Source organism: Schistocerca cancellata, chromosome 1, assembly GCF_023864275.1.
Source record: "Schistocerca cancellata isolate TAMUIC-IGC-003103 chromosome 1, iqSchCanc2.1, whole genome shotgun sequence".
Classification (NCBI taxonomy): Eukaryota; Metazoa; Arthropoda; class Insecta; order Orthoptera; family Acrididae; genus Schistocerca; species Schistocerca cancellata.
In genome coordinates this window covers 980896201-980920666 of record NC_064626.1, presented here as the reverse complement: position 1 = coordinate 980920666, position 24466 = coordinate 980896201, and positions in this window count along the sequence as shown.

Sequence of the window (24466 nt, the reverse complement as noted above, 5' to 3'; positions counted from 1 at the left end):
TAATACTTTCCGTCGAAAAGGAATCTAAATAACGTCTGGTGGATGGCACTCAATTTATTAAAATCTCGTCGGCTATCACATACACCAGAGGTGGAAGAAGCTGAGAGAATTTGCGTTTCACGGAATACCAGTGCGTGCTCTGAAAACGGAAGAACTTCAAAGGGCATAGTGAGCGCCGGACATCGATCCTGGCTAAAAACAGCGGCTTGATCCTAAAGGTAGCTGACAGTATGTTTCACGTCCAAGCAACTTGTGCTAAAGGTACGAACCTCACAGGACCTGAAGATGACGGCAGTCTCAGTAGTCGAAACATTGTGTATAAACTGGAAACAACAACTCCGCAGAACGCCTAGAAGTACAGCATTAATCAATAACACGTAAAAAAACTGAGAGATCAAATAATAATATAATGCTACAATTTTTATTGAGCGTCGTCAGTACATTGACGTCAAAAATTTGTTGCTTCTTAGTTGCAACAAAACACTCTTCTTCAGCAATGCCATCAGTAAATAGCTTCACAAAACTGCAGACTATATGCAAAATTAAATTAATCTATACGGTTGCGAAGACCTTCTCAAGCCTTAAACATCTCTGATGTATTTATGCAGACTGAAGCTTCGAATAAAAGCTTGTACCAAAGCCGGGATTCGACCCTGAGTCTCCTGCTCACTAGGGAGATGCCCTAATCATCACGTCACCCTGGCACAGTAGCTTTGCACAACTGCACAGATTACCCGGGTATGCCTCCGTCCTAGAATTCCCATTCACACCTCAGTCCACTTGCTATTCCCTCCGAACCCTAACAGCAATACAGAGGCACTCCAGCTTTATTGGAATAGTACCTCATCATAGAGCGAAGCGGGGAAACCTGCCCAAAACCCAGCGTAGATGCTTTAATCAAATGGAATTTTATGGTTTCAAACACCTTTTCAAGTCTCAACCGTCTTTGACGAAAGTGTATGTATGAAAACTGAAATGATAAATGAAAAGTTGTGAAAAGGCTGGGATTCGAATACGGATCACCTGCTCATTAGGCAGACGAGCTAGCCGTTATGCCACCCCGGGACAGTGGCCTTGCACAACTGCAACGACTGCCCTAGCTGCTTCTCTCTTTAATCCAAATTCTCATTCGTACCACAGCCTACATTATTTTCTCTCTAAAGCCTGGGTTTCAGGAAGGTTTACCTGTTTCGTTCGATGCTCAATGCAGAGGTGCTATTTCAATACAATTGCAGAGTCTCTGCAGTGATGTTCCAGTTTATGGGGAAACACAAGTAGGCTGAGACTTTAATGAAATTGGGATCCAGAACAGAGGCGTACAAATCCACTGTGCTAGGGTGGTACATGCAGAGTAATTAATAGTAACTTACTAATGAACAAATTCTACAAATAAGGGAAGGTTCTTAATGGCGTAGGATAAATATATGCAGTCATGGCACACCAAACAGTCCATAAGAATTGAATGGCATGATTGTATATACAGTCATACCTCAACAAGTAAAAGGAAGGGGTGGGGTTTTGGCTTGGAAAAACCGTGGTGGACCAAGCTGCCGTATATACCGCTCGTTTCAGGTACGCAATGCGCGTTACTGACTGCATCCATCTGTGAAAGTCGAGGCGTCATCGACGTGAAATGGGTCATCGTAGCTACCACTAAACGCTGCCTGCAGCAGCTGCGAAGCTACTCGTTGCAACTAAGCGTAATGCCACTGGGAGTTGAACTGGTGGTGAGACTATTTGCTAGACGAATTCTCCATACTTGAGGGTGTCTACCTGGGAGCCCATGGTGCGCATCTGGGACTGACTAGGCACCAAGTTGCCGCTAGCCTTGAACAGGCACTTTACTACTGCAGGAAACCCCTGAATGCTATGCTGGGTCATTGGTTCAACTCCACGTGCCCGGATAGTTTCCGCACTGACAAGGGGAGCCCACGACATTTGGAATGCGGATTTACTGCAAATTTCGTACACTCTCAGTACTCCACGAGGACAACAAAATGTGTAAGCAGTAGCGCGTACTTCTCAAGCGTTGTTGAGATAATCGCAAGATAATTTCAGTCATCAAATATGTACCTGAGCGTGGCCGTTATTATCACGAAGCGGCGGTAGCCGAGTCGTTAGTGTCCAAACCCCGTAATCGTAGGTCGCTGGATCGAGTGCCGTTCGTCACTTTTTTTTGCAACACAGTCATGTTCTTTACTATTTATATTACAATTCATTTAACAGGAAAAAATCGTGTGCTCAGATTAGTTTTTATTAAATTTACAATGTTATTTGGCAGTCTACAAAGTTTTATTATCACAAATAACATAATTTTTCTTACTGCCGACTAGTAAACGACCAAACGCATAAGTAGTAGTAGTATGGTACTCTGCCTTACGGCAGGTCTTGTCATGGGTTAAGCCTCTTCCACTTTTGTCTGTCCATAGATTTTCATTTCTGAATTTTTGTCTCCTTTGATATTGTCCAGCATTTAATATCTTCTTCTTCCTCTTCCCCTTTTTCCGTACACCATTCCTTCTATTCCTTCCTTCAATAAACAGTCCCTCCTCAAACAATGTCCAATAGAGTTCTGTTTTCTCTTTCTGATGACTTTCAGCATGTTTCTTTCTTATCCAACCTTTCTTAATATTTCTTCATTCCTTACTCGGTCTTCCCATTTCAGTTTTTCCAGTCTTCTCCATAACCACATCTGTAGTGCCTCCAAGCTTCTTTCATCTTCCTTCCTCAATGTCCAGGTCTCAGCACCATATAAACCATATAAACGTATAAAATGATACTGAAAATGTTTGCTTGTCCGTGATTTGAGGAATCCCTTATACCTGCAAGGAGCCCGAAAGTACTTGTTACCTGCACGTTTTGACTGCCACAGACAGCTTTCGAAAGATGTACAACTAATTGTCGCTTTCAACATTACGAGTATAAGTTGCAGGATGGTATTTTTCGTATAAACATGGAAAACATAAAGTTAAGCGGCACCAGCTGCATTGAATAAATGCTGTGTTTCCATATATGCAGGGTCTTTTGAGGATTTCCATGGAAAAACAAACCTCATTAACATTTTCAAAAGCCTCTCTTTCATCCGATAATTTGGAAGCAAACCATGCATAACACAGCACTTCCTTAGATATAGGCGCTGATAATTGGTCATGCATTATCGAGTGTATTTTAATAGCGTCATCACGAGAAGCAATTTCTCGTTCTCTTTCGATTAAATAAGAACAATTTTGAAGACGCTTAATGAAATAGAAAATTAGATGTAGAATGATAAATATGAACATTTACTTGCTGATAATTTTGGCGAGACTCTACGAAACGGTCATACGTCCACGAATCAACTACCGAATATTAATCGATCGTTGATCTTCCAGATTTTATGTTTTCTTCTCATGTCTTCAGTTCGTCTTTTCTTGTCATGCTTCTAGACCCTTTTATCTGCAGAGTCCGAAGACCCCATTTGGGGTGTTCTTTCGCCAGTTTAACATTTATTTTGGTCTCCAACGGAACATAATCGCCTTTTGACGCCTTTTCTGCTGGGTCATAATCTTAATCGTCGGACGAATTTTATTCGACTTCACGGAATTGATCTTCTCATCAAAATGAATAAGGTCCTCGTCAATGATAAGTGTTTTTTCTCCTAACATTCCCATGGTAGCCCGATACAGTTCTTCTCCAATCACCATTGCATCAGCAGAAATCGTTGCTGATGCTTCTGTATCAATGACGTCCGCTTCTTGAAGAAGACTCTCACATTATATGAACGCATCTCTCAAACGACGTTTCGCAACTGCACTATGGATTGAATGTTCATGACATTCCTCGTCCGCAGTTCTTGACGAACCGGGCGTTACTTCCATTTTTCTAGTCACGATATAAGGTTTTATACGAGGTGCATTCAAGTTCTATGGCCTCCGATTTTTTTTCTCCGGACTGGAAAGAGATAGAAACATGCGCATTGTTTTAAAATCAGGCCGCGTTCATTGTCAATACGTCCCAGAGATGGCAGCACCGTACGGCAAATGGAATTTTACCGCCAGCGGCGAGAACGAGAACTGTTTTAAATACTTAAAATGGCGACGTTTTCCTTAATTGAACAGCGTGCAATCATTCGTTTTCTCAATTTGCGTGGTGTGAAACCAATTGAAATTCATCGACAGTTGAAGGAGATATGTGGTGATGGAGTTATGGATGTGTCGAAAGTGCGTTCGTGGGTGCGACAGTTTAATAAAGGCAGAACATCGTGTGACAACAAACCGAACAACCTTGGGCTCGCACAAGCCGGTCTGACGACATGATCGAGAAAGTGGAGAGAATTGTTTTGGGGGATCGCCGAATGACTGTTGAACAGATCGCCTCCAGAGTTGGCATTTCTGTGGGTTCTGTGCACACAATCCTGCATGACGACCTGAAAATGCGAAAAGTGTCATCCAGGTGGGTGCCACGAATGCTGACAGACGACCACATGGCTGCCCGTGTGGCATGTTGCCAAGCAATGTTGACGCGCAACGACAGCATGAATGGGACTTTCTTTTCGTCGGTTGTGACAATGGATGAAACGTGGATGCCATTTTTCAATCCAGAAACAAAGCGCCTGTCAGTTCAATGGAAGCACACAGATTCACCGCCACCAAAAAATTTCGGGTAACCGCCAGTGCTGAAAAAATGATGGTGTCCATGTTCTGGGACAGCGAGGGCGTAATCCTTACCAATTGCGTTCCAAAGGGCACTAAGGTAACAGGTGCATCCTACGAAAATGTTTTAAAGAACAAATTCCTTCCTGCACTGCAACAAAAACGTCCGGGAAGGGCTCGCGTGTGCTGTTTCACCAAGCCAACGCACCCGCACATCGAGCTAACGTTACGCAACTTTGAAGTGATTCCTCATGCTCCCAACTCACCTGACCTGGTTCCTAGTGACTTTTGCCTTTTTCCAACAATGAAAGACACTCTCCGTGGCCGCACATTCACCAGCCGTGCTGCTATTCCCTCAGCGATTTTCCAGTGGTCAAAACAGACTCCTAAAGAAGCCTTCGTCGCTGCCATGGAATCATGGCGTCAGCGTTGTGAAAAATGTGTACGTCTGCAGGGCGATTACGTCGAGAAGTAACGCCAGTTTCATCGATTTCGGGTGAGTAGTTAATTAGAAAAAAAAATCGGAGGCCTTAGAACTTGAGTGCACCTCGTACTTCACGAACAATTCGCACGTACGTTATTACTTCCTGCTACATAAGCAAGGTCTCACCGCTATGCGAGTTAACCATCGAACGATCCCCTATCTACCCCGTTTCAATCCTGGCCCTTTGGTCATTTACTGGTCGATAGTTATGAATATTATATGATTTGTGATAATAAAACTTTGTAGAATTCCAAATAACATTGTAAATTTAATAAAAGTTCATCTGATTACGCATATTTTTCCCGTAATATCACTTGTAATATAAATAGTAAAGAATATGTATGTGTTGGAAAAAAAGTGACGAACGGGACTCGATCCAGCGACTTACCATTACGGGGTTTGGACACTAACCACTCGGCTGCCGCCGCTTCGTGATAATAACGGCCACGCTCACGTACATATATGATGACTGAAATTATCTTGCGATTTTCTCAATAACGCTTGAGAAGTACGCGCTACTGCTTACACATGTTGTTGCCCTCATGGAGTACTACGAGTGTACGACGTTTGCAGTAAATCCGCATTCCAAACGTCGCGGCCTCCCCTTGTGAGTCATTCAGCTGACAAGGAGACCAATGTGACCGACTAGGAGCCGCTTCAAGAAACCGGAGAACCGTGAAATGATAACAGCTGAAGCGAGCGCACAGTCACACAGGCTGAAGCCCTGCCAGTGCCGAGACATAAAATCGGACACGATCCAGTTTCTCGATAATCAGGCCAGCAGCCGATGTCTCCCATAGTGGTGTACTAATCCCCAGTCTGGTACCCTGACGCTGCTCTACTCCATCGATTGTTGACAACGTATCCTCGCTTCAACTGCTGCCCGCTCGAGAGAGCGACGCTGGGTGCTGGTCGATAGGTGAGGTATGGTTCAAATGGCTCTAAGCACTATGGGACTTAACTTCGGAGGTCATCAGTACCCTAAAACTTAGAACTACTTAAACCTAACTAACCTAAGGACTTCACACACATCCATGCCAGAGGCAGGATTTTAACCTGCGATCGTAGCGGTAGCGCGGTTCCTGACTGTAGCGCCTAGAACCGCTCGGCCACTTCAGCCGGCCTTAGGTGAGGTAACTCGTAGAGGTAAGCATATTTTCTCCACCGAAACCAACCTGCATCTTGTATGCCCTGATCACCGCCATGCATCAATACGACTGTGCTACCTTTCACTCGGAGCAACTTCATTTATGTGAGCTCTGTTTTTATGCCTCCATATACCGCGTCCCTGTTAATCGACCCTCAACGCCTTCTCTATCTATAGCGGGGTACCTGACCTCACCAGACATCCTGGTACCACTTTATATATGGTTGGATGTAAAAGAGTGACTGAAGCTATAACATTACCAAATGAAATGAATGGATAAATAAATAAATAAATATTCTAAGATTATCATGAAGTATATCAACTGGATATCAGTTTAATAAGCCACAGCTGCAAAATACTAACACGAATTCTTTACAGACGAATGGAAAAACTAGTAGAAGCCGACCTCGGGGAAGATCAGTTTGGATTCCGTAGAAATACTGGAACACGTGAGGCAATACTGACCTTACGGCTTATCTTAGAAGAAAGATTAAGGAAAGGCAAACCTACGTTCCTAGCATTTGTAGACTTAGAGAAAGCTTTTGACAATGTTGACTGGAATACTCTCTTTCAAATTCTAAAGGTGGCAGGGGTAAAATACAGGGAGCGAAAGGCTATTTACAATTTGTATAGAAACCAGATGGCAGTTATAAGAGTCGAGGGGCATGAAAGAGAAGCAGTGATTAGGAAGGGAGTAAGACAGGGTTGTAGCCTCTCCCCGATGTTATTCAATCTGTATATTGAGCAAGCAGTAAAGGAAACAAAAGAAAAATTCGGAGTAGGTATTAAAATCCATGGAGAAGAAATTAAAACGTTGAGGTTCGCCGATGACATTGTAATTCTGTCAGAGACAGCAAAGGACTTGGAAGAGCAGTTGAACGGAATGGATAGTGTCTTAAAGGGAGGATATAAGATGAACATCAACAAAAGCAAAACGAGGATAATGGAATGTAGTCGAACTAAGTCGGGTGATGTTGAGGGTATTAGATTAGGAAATGAGACACTTAAAGTAGTAAAGGAGTTTTGCTATTTGGGGAGCAAAATAACTGATGATGGTCGAAGTAGAGAGGATATAAAATGTAGACTGGCAATGGCAAGGAAAGCGTTTCTGAAGAAGAGAAATTTCTTAACATCGAGTATAGATTTAAGTGTCAGGAAGTCGTTTCTGAAAGTGTTTGTATGGAGTGTAGCCATGTATGGAAGTGAAACATGGACGGTAAATAGTTTGGACAAGAAGAGAATAGAAGCTTTCGAAATGTGGTGCTACAGAAGAATGCTGAAGATTAGATGGGTAGATCACATAACTAATGAGGAAGTATTGAATAGGATTGGGGAGAAGAGAAGTTTGTGGCACAACTTGACCAGAAGAAGGGATCGGTTGGTAGGACATGTTCTGAGGCATCAAGGGATCACCAATTTAGTATTGGAGGGCAGCGTGGAGGGTAAAAATCGTAGGGGGAGACCAAGAGATGAATACACTAAGCAGATTCAGAAAGATGTAGGTTGCAGTAGGTACTGGGAGATGAAGAAGCTTGCACAGGATAGAGTAGCATGGAGAGCTGCATCAAACCAGTCTCAGGACTGAAGACAACAACAACAACAACAACACATTTTGCGCAATTACACTCTCCAAGAGAGAAAAAAACGAAGCACTACGAAGAAACCACTCGAATCGGACAGAAATAGGTGAACGTGATGTATATTTATAGACAAACAATGAATACAGATTCAGAAAAAAATTGGTAATTTATTCAGAAGAAAGTCCTCCAAATACTGAACAACGGAATAACGCACTGATCCACCTCTGGCACTTATGCAAGCAGTTTCTTCGTCTGGCATTCATTGACAGATCTGTTGACTGTCTTTCTGAGGGGTATCGTGTCTAGATCGTCCAAATCCCGAAATGGTTGGATGGTCCTGCCAATAATACTCCAAACGTTCCCAATTAGGAAAAGATTCGGTGTCCTCGCTGGCCAAGGAAGTGTTTGCCAAGCACGAAGACAAGCAGTAGGAACTGTCGCCGTGTGCAGGCGGGCTTTGTCTTGCTGATGTGTAAATCCAAGATGGCATGTCATGAAGGGCAACAAAGCGGGGCGTAGGACAGCGCCCCAGGTCGTCATTCCTAGATATTGGGCGACAATTTGGTTGGTATTCCACCATTGGCCAGGTCGTCTCCAGACACATCTTCGCTGGTCGTCGGGATCAGTTAGAAGTGGGACTTATCACTGAAGATACAGAGATCAAACGGTGAAGACTTGTCTGGAGATGCCCCACACGGCGGTGGGATACGAACCTGACTGTTGCCCACCATACAACCAGGAGGGAAGGTCGGTAAACCTTCGATTGTCAGCCGCGGCACTTTTACAGCGTAGCGTTACGTCCACGATGTTCTACCCCCGTTTTGTTGCCCTTCATGGCAAGCTATCCTTGGCTTACATTTCAGAAGATAATGCCCTCACGCACACGGCGAGAGCTTCTTCCTACTGCTTGTCTTTGTGCTTCCCGAACCCTACCTTGAGTAAGGTCGCCGGGTTTCCCCAACTGGGAACATCTGGAACATTACGGGCCAGGCCTTCCACCCAGTTCGGGATTTTGATGATCTACCGTGCCAGTTGGATAGAAAGAGGCACAATATCCCTCATGCAACCGCTCCATCAGTCAAGGCTAAGGCGAATAATTGCTTGAATAAATAATTCATTTTTTTCTGAGGTTGTAATCATCTGCATGTCCGTAAATGCACATCGCGTTTACGGACTTTGACGCCGCATTCGGATAATTCCGTTGGCGTGTGTCTGTTTTTTTTGACTCGATAGGAATTTTGCGCAATTTTATTGGGTGCAATACTGATTTTATATATGTACATATATTTTTTGATCGTGATATGGCCAAATATCTCACGAAATAAGCGTAAAACGAAAAAACTACAAAGAACGAAACTTGTCTAGCTTGAAGGGGGAAACCAGATGGCGCTATGGTTGGCCCGCTAGATGGCGCTCCCATAGGTGAAACGGATATCAACTGCGTTTTTTTTTAAAATACTAACCTCCATTTTTTATTACATATTAGTGTAATTCGTAAAGAAATATGAATGTTTTAGTTCGACCACTTTTTTCGCTTTGTGATAGATGGCGCTGTAATAGTCACAAACATATGGCTCACAATTTTAGACGAACAATTGTTGCAGGTAGGTTTTTTAAATTAAAATACAGAACGTAGGTACGTTTGAACATTTTATTTCGGTTGTTACAATGTGATACATGTACCTTTGTGAACTCATATTCTGTAACGACATTCCTCTCAACAGCAAGTAGTTCGCCTTCAGTAATGTTCGCACATGCATTCACAATACGCTGACGCATGTTGTCAGGCGTTGTCGGTGGATCACGATGGCAAATACCCTTCAACATTCCACAGAGAAATAATTCCGGGAGCCCGCATCTCGTGGTCGTGCGGTAGCGTTCTTGCTTCCCACGCCCGGGTTCCCGGGTTCGATTCCCGGCGGGGTCAGGGATTTTCTCTGCCTCGTGATGGCTGGGTGTTGTGTGCTGTCCTTAGGTTAGTTAGGTTTGAGTACTTCTAAGTTCTAGGGGACTTATGACCACAGCAGTTGAGTCCCATAGTGCTCAGAGCCATTTGAACCATTTTTTTAAAATAAATCCGGAGACGTTAGATCCGGTCAACCTGCGGGCCATGGTATGGTGCTTCGACGACCAATCCACCTGTCATTAAATATGCTATTCAATACTGCTTCAACCGCACGCGAGCTATGTGCCGGACATCCATCGTGTTGGAAGTACATCGCCATTCTGTCATACAGTGAAACATCTTGCAGTAACATCCGTAGAACATTACGTAGGAAATCAGCATACACTGCACCATTTAGATTGCCATCGATAAAATGGGGGCCAATTATTCTTCGTCCCATAATGCCGCACCATACATTAACCCACCAAAGTTGCTGATGTTCCACTTGTCGCAGCCATCGTGGATTTTCCGTTGCCCAATAGTGAATATTATGCCGGTTTACGTTACCGCTGTTGATGAATGACGCTTCGTCGTTAAATATAACGCCAGCAAAAATTCTGTCATCGTTCCGTAATTTCTCTTGTGTCTAGTTGCAGAACTGTACACGACGTTCAAAGTCGTCGCCATGCATTTCCTGGTGCATAGAAATATGTTACGGGTGCAATCGGTGTTGATGTAGCATTCTGAAGACCGACGTTTTTGAGATTCCCGATCTCTCGAGCAATTTGTCTGCTACTGATGTGCGGATTAGCCGCGACAGCAGCTAAAACTCCTACTTGGGCATCATCATTTGTTGCAGGTCGTGGTTGACGTTTCACATGTGGCTGAACACTTCCTGTTTCCTTAAGTAATGTAACTATTCGGCCAAGGGTCCGGACACATGGATGACGTCGTACAGGATACCAAGCAGCATACATAGCACACCCCGTCGGGCATTTTGATCTCAGTAGCAATATATCAACACGATATCGACCTTTTCCGCAATTGGTAAACGGTCCGTTTTAACACGGGTAATGTATCACGAAGCAAATTCCGTCCGCAGTGGCGGAATGTTACGTGATACTACGTACTTATACGTTTGAGACTATTACAGTGCCATCTGTGTTCCAGTAAAACATTCATTTTTCTTTACATACTACACGAGTATGTAGTAAAAAATGAGGGTTCCTATTTAAAAAAACGCAGTTGATATCCGTTTGACCTATGGCAGCGCCATCTAGTGGGCCGACCAAAGCGCGATCTGGTTTCCCCCTTCAAGCTAGACGAGTTTCGTCCTTTGTAGCTTTTTCGTTTGACGCTTATTTCGTGAGATATTTGGTCCGGTCACTATCAATGGACCACCCTGTATATATATGAAACGTCAAAAATAACGGAATACATTATGGTAACAAACACGTGTGATGCATAAGCTACGTAAGTAGAGGAACCCAGTTCGATATGAACATTCCATATGGTCGGTCGCGGTTGGTTCTATGTAAGATTCGATGAGTGAGACCAGTTGACGCTCTCGGTATAGGCAGCCCTTTGTAGTCGGTGCAGATCGATTCTAAGGTAGATGCGGTGAGTTAGCCTTGTAGCTGTTGCACTTTGAAAAAGATACGAGAAATCTGGCATAGAGCTTTGATTTTACGTGTTTGTCTCAAATGAACGAATATTTTCACAAAAGGTTTTACTGAGTGAAATTCAGGGTATAAAGCGTTCTCACAGAATTTCGTGGAACACTGAGCACGTTCGGGACTCTTGTGTTGTTTGAGATTTCAAGGAAATTTAACCTGTATGCCTACTATTTATGTCAAGAGACTACAGTCTTTCATTAGGCGTTAGAACTCTGAGATAATATACCATTTTTGTGGAAACGTAAGTAGCCAATGTAGAAGACAACTAATTCTTGTTTTATTTGTTACACCTGTATCTTTTACTAAATGAAACTTGTTTGTTTATTTCGCGCCACGTGGAGTGGCCGCGCTGTTTAGGGCGCTAGGTTATGGATTGCGTAGACCATCCCGCCGGAGAATCGAGTCCTCCTTCGGGCATGGGTGTATGTGTTGTTCTTAGCATAAGCTAGTTTAATCAGTGTGTAAGACTAGGGACCGATGACCTCAGCAGTTTGGTCCCTTAGGAATTCATACATAGTTGAAAAGTTTATTTCGCAGTGCGATGTATGTGACAACAGCCTAACTACTTATCCACGAAAGTCGGTCATAATTCTCGCGCCGCTTGTGGCGACTGTCTATTTTCTTAACTGTGTAAGACACGAAAATTTAAGGAAATAAAAGGTATTGCCTGGGTTCTATCTCATATCCTTCTACGGCATTCACCCTACTTTCTTGGAGGCAGATGGATGGAGCGTGGGTGGAAGCGAAGGCGCAGGAGGAATGGCGGCAGCGTAGCGCCGCGAGGCCAGGAGCGTCAGGCGCCATCCGGAAGCTTACCGCTGCAGCCGCTGTATTTCTCACCGTCGGGCTAAGCCGCGCTTGTTAGCTAAAGCAGGATACCGCCGCAGCCTGAGCACGCGAATTTGTCCTGGCGCTTAGCAGAAGGCAGGCGAGCTCGTGGTCGCAGCCTGGTTGCTGTTGGGTTAGAAGCTAAAGGGCGAGTGACACGGATGTTTGGCTAACATATAGCCGATTGTAAACAGATTTGGGAAACTTGCACTATAGTGAACAGTGAAAACGTTTTCGACCAGAAACTTATATCACAAATAGTGGTTCAAAAATGGTTCAAATGGCTCTGAGCACTATGGGACTCAACTTCTGAGGTTATTAGTCCCCTAGAACTTAGAACTAGTTAAACCTAACTAACCTAAAGACATCACACACATCCATGCCCGAGGCAGGATTCGAACCTGCGACCGTAGCGGTCTCGCGGTTCCAGACTGCAGCGCCTAGAACCGCACGACCACTGCGGCCGGCACAAATAGTGGTCCACCTCAATATACTCTATCCTACCTCTATTCAGTGTATAAATACTATTTCTTGAAAGGCTATTCTGGAAGGCTTACTACATCCACAACCACAGAAAGATTGCCGTAATAACTTCTTTGGATGCTCCTTCATCATCATCATCATCATCATCATCATCATCTCCATCTACACTTCATAATTAGGCGTTAGGCCGGTTCAGTTCTCTGAATTGCCAGTTCACGTCTTCTTAAGTCTTCCAACATGCCTTCTTCCTTCCGGTCTACAGGCTAAGGCTGATTTGGAAAAGCATTTACGGTCCATTCTTTGTACTTATTCGCACCAGGTGTTGTCATATCGGTATGCATGCGACATCATGCTTGCCAACGTGTTCCTAAACACCCTACATAGAAACGGGATTCGCCCATGCTCACAGCCCGGGTTCTGTTAGTGAAATGTTTTGTATAGCTCTTGAGCCAGAGATAAGTTGTCCACTCAACAGAAGGACCCTCTTAGTGTCACTATTCTACAGTACAGGGATAAAGTATGAATATTACACACTTCCTCCTGTTTAGGCAAATGGTGCAAATTGCATTTGATGTGGTACACGGTAGGCTTGATGGGACTTATGGAGGCACCATTTGTTCACGAGCAGTCCCTTGGAAAACCCCAACCGGAAGGTATTTTTTTTTACTATGTTTTTGCCTTCACCAGCGGACCAAAACACAGCCGAGGTTCCCAAGACGGTTATGAACAGCAAACGCTGAAATTTTTACCATATAATCCTAGGATCCCTTTCGGGATCAGCCTTGAAAATTTCTTTGATATTTTTATCCGTTTTCAGGACAAAGTTGTTCAAATATCCCCTATATCTGCACGTAAAATTCGGTATGAGATAAAATATAAATAACATATAAGCGCAGGAAATTGCTCAAATTTTAAAAGTATATTCTCTATGTATTTATCTAGAAGAACCATCTCCTCGTTTCCAAAAATCTTTATCCATTACTGAGAAACGACCCCAAAACTTTTTGTTTAGGTACGAAAACCTAGCCGCGGATTCCGAGACGGTTAAGCACAACAAATGTTGGTAATTTTTACGATGTATTCCTAAGATCCCGCTGCCAAAAAGGCTTGAAACTTTTCTTCATATCTTTACCCGTTTGCGAGTTATAGTGATTCAAATTTTCCATTCTATTACACGTAAAGTATGCACGTAAATTCCGATATGAGTCGAAAATGCAGTTTATAAAGTGGCGTAACACGGAGAAATATGCCGTACAGTGTCTGTGCTATCATCTGGGAAACCCATCCTGTAGAACGGGAGCATATTCAAAATATTTTTGCACGTAAAATCTGGTCTATCCCATTTTTCCTGACCAATACAGTTCTTTTCATATGAGTTGCTGCCGTGCTGTAGCAGAGAAAGTAAGGAAGAAAATGGAAGAATACTTCTATCCGTGCACAAAAAATGTGGATATTTTGCTATTTATTTAAAAAACACTGACTGAAGTCGGGTACCCACTGTCTCATTCTACCTTCCACGGCACGTTTAAAATTTTCTCAAAAGTTTTGGCATGCTCACATATTCGCGCTTTTTTAGTGCTGAGAAATAAGAAGACAATGTCATCTACATCTATATTTATACTCCGCAAGCCACCAAACGGTGTGTGGCGGAGGGCACTTTACGTGTCACTGTCATTACCTCCCTTTCCTGTTCCAGTCGCGTATGGTTCGCGGGAAGTGCGACTGCCGGAAAGCCTCCGTGCGCGCTCGAATCTCTCTAATTTTACATTCGTGATCTCCTCGGGAGGTATAAGTAGGGGGAAGCAATATATTCGATACCTCATCCAGAAACGCGCCCTCTCGATACCTGGACAGCAAGCTACACCGCGATGCAGAGCGCCTCTCTTGCAGAGTCTGCCACTTGAGTTTGCTAAACATCTCTGTAACGCTATCACGCTTACCAAATAACCCTGTGACGAAACGCGCCGCTCTTCTTTGGATCTTCTCCATCTCCTCCGTCAACCCGACCTGGTACGGATCCAACACTGCTGAGCAATACTGAAGTATAGGTCGAACGAGTGTTTTGTAAGCCACCTCCTTGTTGATGCACTACATTTTCTAAGGACTCTCCCAATGAATCTCAACCTGGTACCCGCCTTACCAACAATTAATTTTATATGATCATTCCACTTCAGATCGTTCCGCACGCATACTCCCAGATATTTTACCGAAGTAAATGCTACCAGTGTTTGTTCCGCTATCATACAATCATACAATAAAGGATCCTACCTTCTATCTATTCGCAACATATAACATTTGTCTATGTTAAGGGTCAGTTGCCACTGCCTGCAGCAAGTGCCTATCCGCTGCAGATCTTCCTGCATTTCACTGCAATTTTCTAATGCTGCAACTTCTCTGTATACTACAGCATCATCCGCGAACAGCAGCATGGAACTTCTGACACTATATACTAGGTCACTTTGGCACGCCAGAGGTTACTTTAACGTCTGTAGACGTCTCTCCATTGAGAACAACATGCTGTGTTCTGTTTGCTAAGAACTCTTCAATCCAGCCACACAGTTGGTCTGACATTCCGTAGGCTCTTACTTTGTTTATCAAGCGACAGTGCGGAACTGTGTCGAACGCCTTCCGGAAGTCAAGGAAAATGGCATCTACCTGGGAGCCTGTACCTAATATTTTCTGGGTCTCATGAACAAATAAAGCGAGTTGGGTCTCACACGATCGCTGTTTCCGGAATCCATGTTGATTCCTACAGAGTAGATTCTGGATTTCCATAAATGACAGAATGTTGTTGTTGTTGTGGTCGTCAGTCCTGAGACTGGTTTGATGCAGCTGTCCATGCTACTCTATCCTGTGCAAGCTGCTTCATCTCCCAGTACCTACTGCAACCTACATCCTTCTGAATCTGCTAAGTGTATTCATCTCTTGGTCTCCCTCTACGATTCTTACCCTCCACGCTGCCCTCCAATGCTAAATTTGTGATCCCTTGATGCCTCAGGACATGTCCTACCAAACGATCCCTTCTTCTACTCAAGTTGTGCCACAAACTTCTCTTCTCCCCAATCCTATTCAATACCTCCTCATTAGTTACGTGATCTACCCACCTAATCTTCAACATTCTTCTGTAGCACCACATTTCGAGAGCTTCTATTCTCTTCTTCTCCAAACTATTTATTGTCCATGTTTCACTTCCATACATGGCTACACTCCATACAAATACTTTCAGAAACGACTTCCTGACATTTAAATCTATACTCGATGTTAACAAATTTCTTTTCTTCAGAAACGCTTTCCTTGCCATTGCCAGTCTACATTTTATATCCTCTCTGCTTCGACCATCATCAGTTATTTTGCTCCCCAAATAGCAAAACTCCTTTACTACTTTAAGTGTCTCATTTCCTAATCTAATTCCCTTAGCATCACCCGACTTAATTCGACTACATCCCATTATCCTCGTTTTGCTTTTGTTGATGTTCATCTTATATCCTCCTTTCAAGACACTGTCCATTCCGTTCAACTGCTCTTCCAAGTCCTTTGCTGTCTCTGACAGAATTACAATGTCATCGGCGAACCTCAAAGTTTTTATTTCTTCTCGCTGGATTTTAATATCTACTCCGAATTTTTCTTTTGTTTCCTTTACTGCTTGCTCAATATACAGATTGAATGACATCGGGGGGAGGCTACGACCCTGTCTCACTCCCTTCCCAACCACTGCTTCCCTTTCATGCCCCTCGACTCTTATAACTGCCATCTGCTTCCTGTACAAATTGTAAATAGCCTTTCGCTCCCTGTATTTTACCCCTGCCACCTTTAGAATTTGAAAGAGAGTATTCTAGTCAAAAACGACATAATACGCGAGCAAAAAAAAATGTTCTAAAATTCTACAATAGATCGTCAGAGATATAGGTCTATAGTTTTGCGCATCTGCTCGACGACCCTTCTTGAAGACTGGGACTACCTGTGCTCTTTTCCAATCATTTGGAACCTTCCGTTTCCCTAGAGTCTTGCGGTACACGGCTGTTAGAAGTGGGGCAAGTTCTTTCGCGTACTCTGAGCAGAATTGAATTGGTATCCCGTCAGGTGCAGTGGACTGTCCTCGGTTGAGTGATTTCAGTTGCTTTTCTTTTCCTTGGACACTTATTTCGATGTCAGCCATTTTTTCGTTTGTGCGTGGATTTAGAGAAGGAACTGCAGTGCGGTCTTCCTCTGTGAAACAGCTTTGGAAAAAGGTGTTTAGTATTTCAGCTTTACGCTTGTCATCCTCTGTTTCAATGCCATCATCATCCCGGAGTGTCTGGACATGCTGTTTCGAGCCACTTACTGATTTAACGTAAGACCAGAACTTCCTAGGATTATCTGTCAAGTCGGTATATAGAATTTTACTTTCGAATTCACTGCACGCTTCACGCATAGCCTTCGTTACGCTAACTTTGACATCGTTTAGCTTCTGTTTGTCTCAGAGGTTTTGGCTGCGTTTAAACTTGCAGTGAAGCTCTCTTTGCTTTCGCAGTAGTTTCCTAACTTTGTTGAACCACGGTGGGTTTTTCCCGTCCCTCACAGTTTTACTCGGCACGTACCTGTCTAAAACGCATTTTACGATTGCCTTGAACTTTTTCCATAAACACTCAACATCGTCAGTGTCGGAACAGAAATCTTCGTTTTGATCTGTTAGGTAGTCTGAAATCTGCCTTCTATTACTCTTGCTTAACAGATACACCTTCCTCCTTTTTTTATATTCCTATTTACTTCCATATTCAGGGATGCTGCAACGGTCTTGTTATCAATGATTCCCTGTTGTGCGCTTACAGAGTCCTAAAGTTCGGGTCTGTTGGTTATCACTAGGTCCAAGATGTTATCTCCACGAGTCGGTTCTCTGTTTAATTGGTCGAGGTAATTTTCGGATGCGCACTCAGTATATTGTCACTCGATGCTCTGTCCCTACCACCCGTCCTAAACATCTGAGTGTCCCAGTCTACATCTGGTAAATTGAAATCTCCACCTAAGACTATAACATGCTGAGGAAATTTATGTGAAATGTATTCCAGATTTTCTCTCAGTTGTTCTGCCACTATTGCTGCTGAGTCGGGAGGTCGGTAAAAGGAGCCAATTATTAACCTAGCTCGGTTGTTGAGTGCAACCTCCACCCATAATAATTCACAGGAACTATCCAATTCTACTTCACTACAGGATATACTACCACTAACAGCGACAAACACGCCACCACCAGTTGCATGCAATCTATCCTTTCTAAACATCGTGTGTGCCTTTGTAAAAATTTCGGCAGAATTTATCTCTGGCTTCAGCCAGCTTTCTGTACCTATAACGATTTCAGCTTCGGTGCTTTCTGTCAGCGCTTGAAGTTCCGGTACTTTACCAATGCAACTTCTACAGTTTATAATTACAATACCGATTGCTACTTGGTCCCCGCATGTCCTGACTTTGCCCCGCACGCTTTGAGGCTGTTGCCCTTTCTGTACTTGCCCGAGGCCATCTAACCTAAAAAACCGCCCAGTCCACGCCACACAACCTCTGCTACCCGTGTAGCCGCCTGCTGTGTGTAGTGGACTCCTGACCTATCCAGCGGAACCCGAAATCCCACCACCCTATGGCGCAAGTCGAGGGATCTGCAGCCCACACGGTCGCAGAACCGTCTCAGTCTGTGATTCAGACCCTCCACTCGGCCCTGTACCAAAGGTCAGCAGGCAATGAGATGGAAAAGTAATAAACAGTTTATGATAGCAGACAGTGGTTGTATTATAGAAATAGCGAAGGAGACACTAGCAGTGTGAGAGAAATAGAGGGGCACGATGATAGTTGAACATAACTGACAGTGACAGAGCAGTGCTAGGTGATGAGTGAAGGATACAGCACCAGGATATGAGGAATAAAGAGAGAAAGTGGAAGTGGGTGAGAGCCACTGATAATGAGAGACAGGGTGTATGAGAAAGACCTCAATTAAGAGAGATACTGACAGTGAGAAGAGTCAGCATCAGCAGGAAGGAAGGAATGAGATATTAGCAGTAGGCGAAAGTCAGAGGTAAGATGTGGCAGTGAGAGTAGAGAAGAACGAAGGAGACTGTGACTGTGACACAGGAGACAGTGACAGAGAGACATAATAACATACTCGTAATGACAATCAGTGGAACTGAATGAGTGAGAAAGGACAACAGGGAGTGGATGGTTTCGAGCAACTTCAGCGATGGATTAGTGGGTGTTGAGTGTGTTACAGTTAGGGAAGCTTGTGGGAATTCGACGTGAGTAGCATGTTAAAAAAGCGCTGATATGTTCACATGCCAAAATTTTAGAAATGTTTTAAAGCTGTTAAAGAAGGTAGGTAGAATGAGGCAGCCGGTATCCCCACTGCAAGTCAGAGAATTTTAAATGAACAGAAATATATTAACATTTTTTGTGCTCCAAAAGGAGCATTTTCCCGCTGGTTTGGTTATTCTGCATCCAACAACTACTCTCGTTTGTCGTCTGGTTTTATTTTTAAATACATTATGCTTAGTGCCACATATATTTCCGGATCTGGCGGGTTGTGCAACTCGATCTATAATACTGTCTAGGACAATTAGACAGCCAAACTAAGTGAAGGACGGCATTTATTCTAAAATCACATTACACACAGTGATTTTTAATCGAACCCCATCTTTGTCCCAGAAAGACATCACTTTAACCTTCGTATTATAAGTCTCAACATCGTGTTGTTTAAAAACGTAACTCAGCTGGTTCAGTGCACGTTTGTAATTCGCCTTCTTTTTCTTGCAATAAAAAGACATAAAGTAAAACATTTAACTTGGTGTCTTTTGATATTGTATTTTTTGTGTGTAATGCTTCCAGTTTAGGATAATCTCATTAATATAAGTATTAATAACAGTGGATGATATTGGGCACTGTCACCATGCCGCTTTGTATACTAAGTTTCTTTAGTTGTTAAAAATTTTATATTCTTTCTACACCTGTTATTTAGGTCTTTACAATTTGCAGGGATGTCTATTGCTTTCCATTGTAGTCCATATTTGGTTTCTGTTCACATTGTCAAATGCTTTGAAACAAATCTTTAAATGTTTTGTGTGTTCGTAACTCAGATTCTCGTCGTTTCTCAATTACTTTTTGAGTAGTAAAGATATTGTCTGTGACTACTCTTCCTTTTCAAAATCGAATGTGTTCTTCACTAATGACAAACTTTTGAATTGTGGCAACCCTGCTGTTTCTTGCATACAATATATGTACCGAGTTGAGAAGACCTGTCTCTATGGTATGGGCAGTCTCTGTAGTCTCCTCTCCATATACGCTTTGGTGGCAGCAGATCTGTTGTAAGAATATTCGCTGCACTCTCTCAGCAGCCTTCCAAGAATTCTTTCATTCATCTTCGCTACTATTGATGATCAGGATTCGTCCTGGTTCGTCCCATGCTATATCGCTTCTTAGCCTTACCCCAAAAATATTTTCATGATACTAGTACGATGAGCACCAAAAAATCTTGCAATCGGATACTAGGGATTTCTATCTCTTTGTTCAGAATATTATCCTTAATTTATTCTCTTTTAAAAAGTACTTCCGTTCATTAAGCAAAGTGTATTCTTTTTCCAAGTCATTTGGCATTTCCTAAGGATATTTCAGCAGTGGCACTCACCTGTAGGCACAGCATCATCGGCGAACAATGGTATAGTGCTGCAGACGCTACGTAATACAGATCGCATGCACATACTGCATACATGAATTCTCCAGTTAATCTTCTTTGGGCTTGATTTTGTTTCAATTGAACATTCAACCGACCGGTATAGCGTACTAGCTTGTATTTGTCAAAGCTATACGATCTAATCGAAAATGATAACGATGTTCTACATGACCGTAAGTAGAAGTCATATGGTTAGAAATCTGATGAATACTCGCAGTTTTCACTGCATCTTTGTGGGAAGATGAATTATTCTGAAAAAAGACAATTCTTTTTCTTTTTCAATCAAATGCTCACACTCATAAACATCGTCATTCGTGTTTAAAAAAAAAGTAGGATGATATGTGGCAGTTATAACTGAGCTTTTCTAGGATTTCCTTTCACATACTAAAAATCTCTGGTCATAAGCTTTGCAGCAAGTCGTATGAACATCGTCTTACTGTCACCAGTTACCGGCCTCAATCCATTCCTTTGATTGATCTTTCGTTTCTGGTGTATAGCGGCAGTCCATCTTATGCACAGTACCAAACAGGCATACAAAATCAGCTGGATTCCTTATAAAATGGTACGAACTAGTTGATAAACATGTGTTTCGACTTGCGTTCAACTAGTTATTAACAAATACTATACCTCTCTTGTATTAATTTCCCTTACACTAATTACGCTTGTACAACGTATCTCATTGTGACACGCCAGATATTTCACACGCCTTATTCACCCTTCGACCAAATTCGTCATTGGCCCCGTTCTTGCAGGATCTTTATCCGGCTGCAGCGATGTCGAAGATATGATGTTTTAACGGTTAACTGGTATTGACGGTACACTCGTGAAATAGTCTTTCGAGAAAATCCCCACTTCATCGCTGCCTCGAGCTGCTGTGTCCCATCGCTCGTTCGCCGATTGTAACACCATGTTAAAACTCACTTACATCTTGATAAACTGTCATTGTAGCAGCAGTAACCGAAATAATAACTGCGCCAGTCAGTGGTTTTATACAGGCCTTGCCGAACGCAGCGCCGTATTCTACCTGTTTACGTATCTCTATATTTGAATACGCATTCCTATATTAGTTTCTTTGGAGCTTCAGTGAATATACCACAGAATTCATTAATCGTAACTATCTGCAATCAGCACAAAGTAAAACTGTGCCACTTAGCGGTGTAGTTTTGTAAAAGAATTGCCATTGTCGTAGATTCATTAATTTGGACATTATAATTTCTGGTAAACAGTACTAAGCGTTCAGTGTAACAACTTAACGACTATCCTCTCCTATTGCCATCATTACTCAGTGAAATGTAATTAAAAGACATTATTTGATACGAATGAAAAATGCAGTTGCCACTGAAATTAAAATCTAACTGATGCAATAAACGAGAAGCCGTGATAATTAACTGAAATTTAGGTTTCATTGTAGCACATTTATTGCATTCCAAACTGATTCGAGAATGACATTTAGTGCTTATTGAAATTAACTTGAAATTCTTGGCAAAGTATTTACACAAAAGTGATTATATGTCTTTTACAAATATATTATATAATCTTAGTTTCCGTAATTTCAGCGTTATAGTGATTCTTGCTATTTCTAAAATCTTGTTGAGTACAGACGACGTAAAAGCAGGTATGAAATATTGAATAGTCGCAGGTATTGCTTTACCAAACCTGATGACAGTAAACCTTATAGTGAGTGACACTGCTCAGTCCATTTGCGTTACACGTTGCTAGTAAATCATCAGTATCATTTTCACTGATGATTTACTGTTCATTACAGTAATTATTATCTTTCACCCACGTCTACATCTAATGTTGCTGCCTAAGCACATCTTACTAACGGTTACGTAAAATTATTTTCAACCAAACAGATAAAAGTACATTCTTTTTGCTCAATAATGAGCTGGTGACAGTAAACAGTCATTCAATAATTAATATTCAGTCTTAATTACATACTTATTTACTCATTTAATTAGCTACATTAAATTAACTAACATAAATAGAGAGTTATTTCGGATCATTGCTATACAGTGTCCGTAAGCGTTTGATGACGACCAATAGTAATCTATCTGGATTCTTCCGGTTATAGTTTACTCTTCAGAAACGATGCCTTTTCTGTGAAGTTCATAACTTTAAGTTAGAAGTGTTACTAATATACCGAAGGGTGCAGGACGGTTATAAGTGCACAAATACATTGAAATGACAGTGGAATATTCGAAACTTTGCAACAGCTGCAATGTGATGCGTATGATAATGCATAGAGGTGAATGTGTTAAAAATACATATTTTTCAATTGATACTTCGTAAAACGCATGTAGCTACGTTTACTGCTTGTACATTTGCACATGTATACACCTGACAGTCTATTGAATAACGCAGAACATAAATAATAATGTACATTAAACGTGTTTCGTCTTGGAAACTATTCGGAATAGGGTATATGCCCATACGAATTTTTTTCCTTCAAGTGAAGGCTCCTCCCATATCCTTCAAACCACCTGGAACACACTGTATATGTCATGCGAACTCCTCTTTAAAACCGAAATGTTCCAAATCTTTCAATAAATCGCTGTAAGAACTGCCGAGACACAAATTAAAATCTGTCTAATGAGACGTACGCCCTTCTTGTTACTCCATGTTAAATATTTGTTATTTTCTCAACCTCATTCGTCTCTCTGGAACTCCGTCATCGTCCAAAACCTTAAGCAAACTTACTGACATTGTAGTTTAGTGTACGTTTAAGGTTTTCGATCGGTCAAATGTTTTTTTCCTGGTGATTATAATTAACTTCATCCGTTTCTGTCAAATGTTTCCAAGGGAAACTACGAAAATTCAGTCTCCTTAGGCCATCTTTCCTCGTCCAGCTGATTCTAAGCCGAGTTCTAAAATTGCCGACATATCAAAGATTCTTGAGCACACAATATACACATTACAGACAGGGAATATTAACTCTTCTTTGAAAGTAAGGAATGGATGGCGTCTCAAGGCAACTACACAGTTGTAAACTTCATTGGGAAAGGCACTAAACTATCTGACGAAAAGAAAATTTACTTTTTATTTTGCTCTTCGGTACGGTTTGTAGTCAATTATTTTTTATCTAGAACTAAGGATACATTCCTTTAACCTTCTTTTACTCCTTGTTTCTTTAGAATTGATCTTTCTTTTCTTTTAAACTATTTCTTGGGGTAAAATCTATTAAAAAGATGTAATCAAGTACAAGAAATCACAATGGCTTGGCTTTGCGGAGTAATAAAACGGGTCTGACACAAAAAAAGTGTTCGGAGCTTTAAATAATGACTTATAAAATCATACTTTTCCTTTTTCTGTCGATTCTCTGCGTGGCGGCCGTGATGATATTCAATTTTAGTTGATGACTTTCGCCTTGATTAAAATGTCTGCTGGGTACTGCTGCTTTTTTCCTTCTTTCTACTGTTGTGTTGGCAAACACGCTCTCTGCCGCTGTTTGTTTAACAACAGTTATCTGTGAATATTTACGGATGTTTCACTTCAGAGAGTTTTTCGAATTATTCTGAAAGCAACGTCCGCGCATCAGAGCGAATTTCATCACGCAACAAATCTTTTATTCACAAAGGTGCACGGAATATTATATCGAGATACTACGAGCTCCGGGCAGCGAGGGCATAGTGATCCGGGCAGTACATCATCTTCTGCCAGGCATTTCCGGTAATTCGGTTTAAAAGTGACGCGACCTGTGTGCTCTGCATTCGAAATACAAATTTTAATTTAAAACAAAATAAACGTAAATTAATTAATGTCACGTCAAAAGTCAAATACGTCAGTGGCGTGCACGTACGTCAGAGTTAGAAAAGTCCTGGTGTGGCCATTTCACTGCTGGAATTAAAATGTCAGCTTGTCAGCGTACTGACCTTTGCGAGCAGACGTTGTTCTAGCGAACACACGGTCTGCATAAGCGTGAGATTCTACGCCACAGGGCATTCCACTCCAACTTCTGAGTTAACTGGAACTGGGAGGTTTCCCTTAATGTACGACAAGCTTTTCCCTTTGATGATTCCCGTCCGCCTCATTGTATCCTAGAGCACCGCCAAAGTTTCATTTCATATGTCC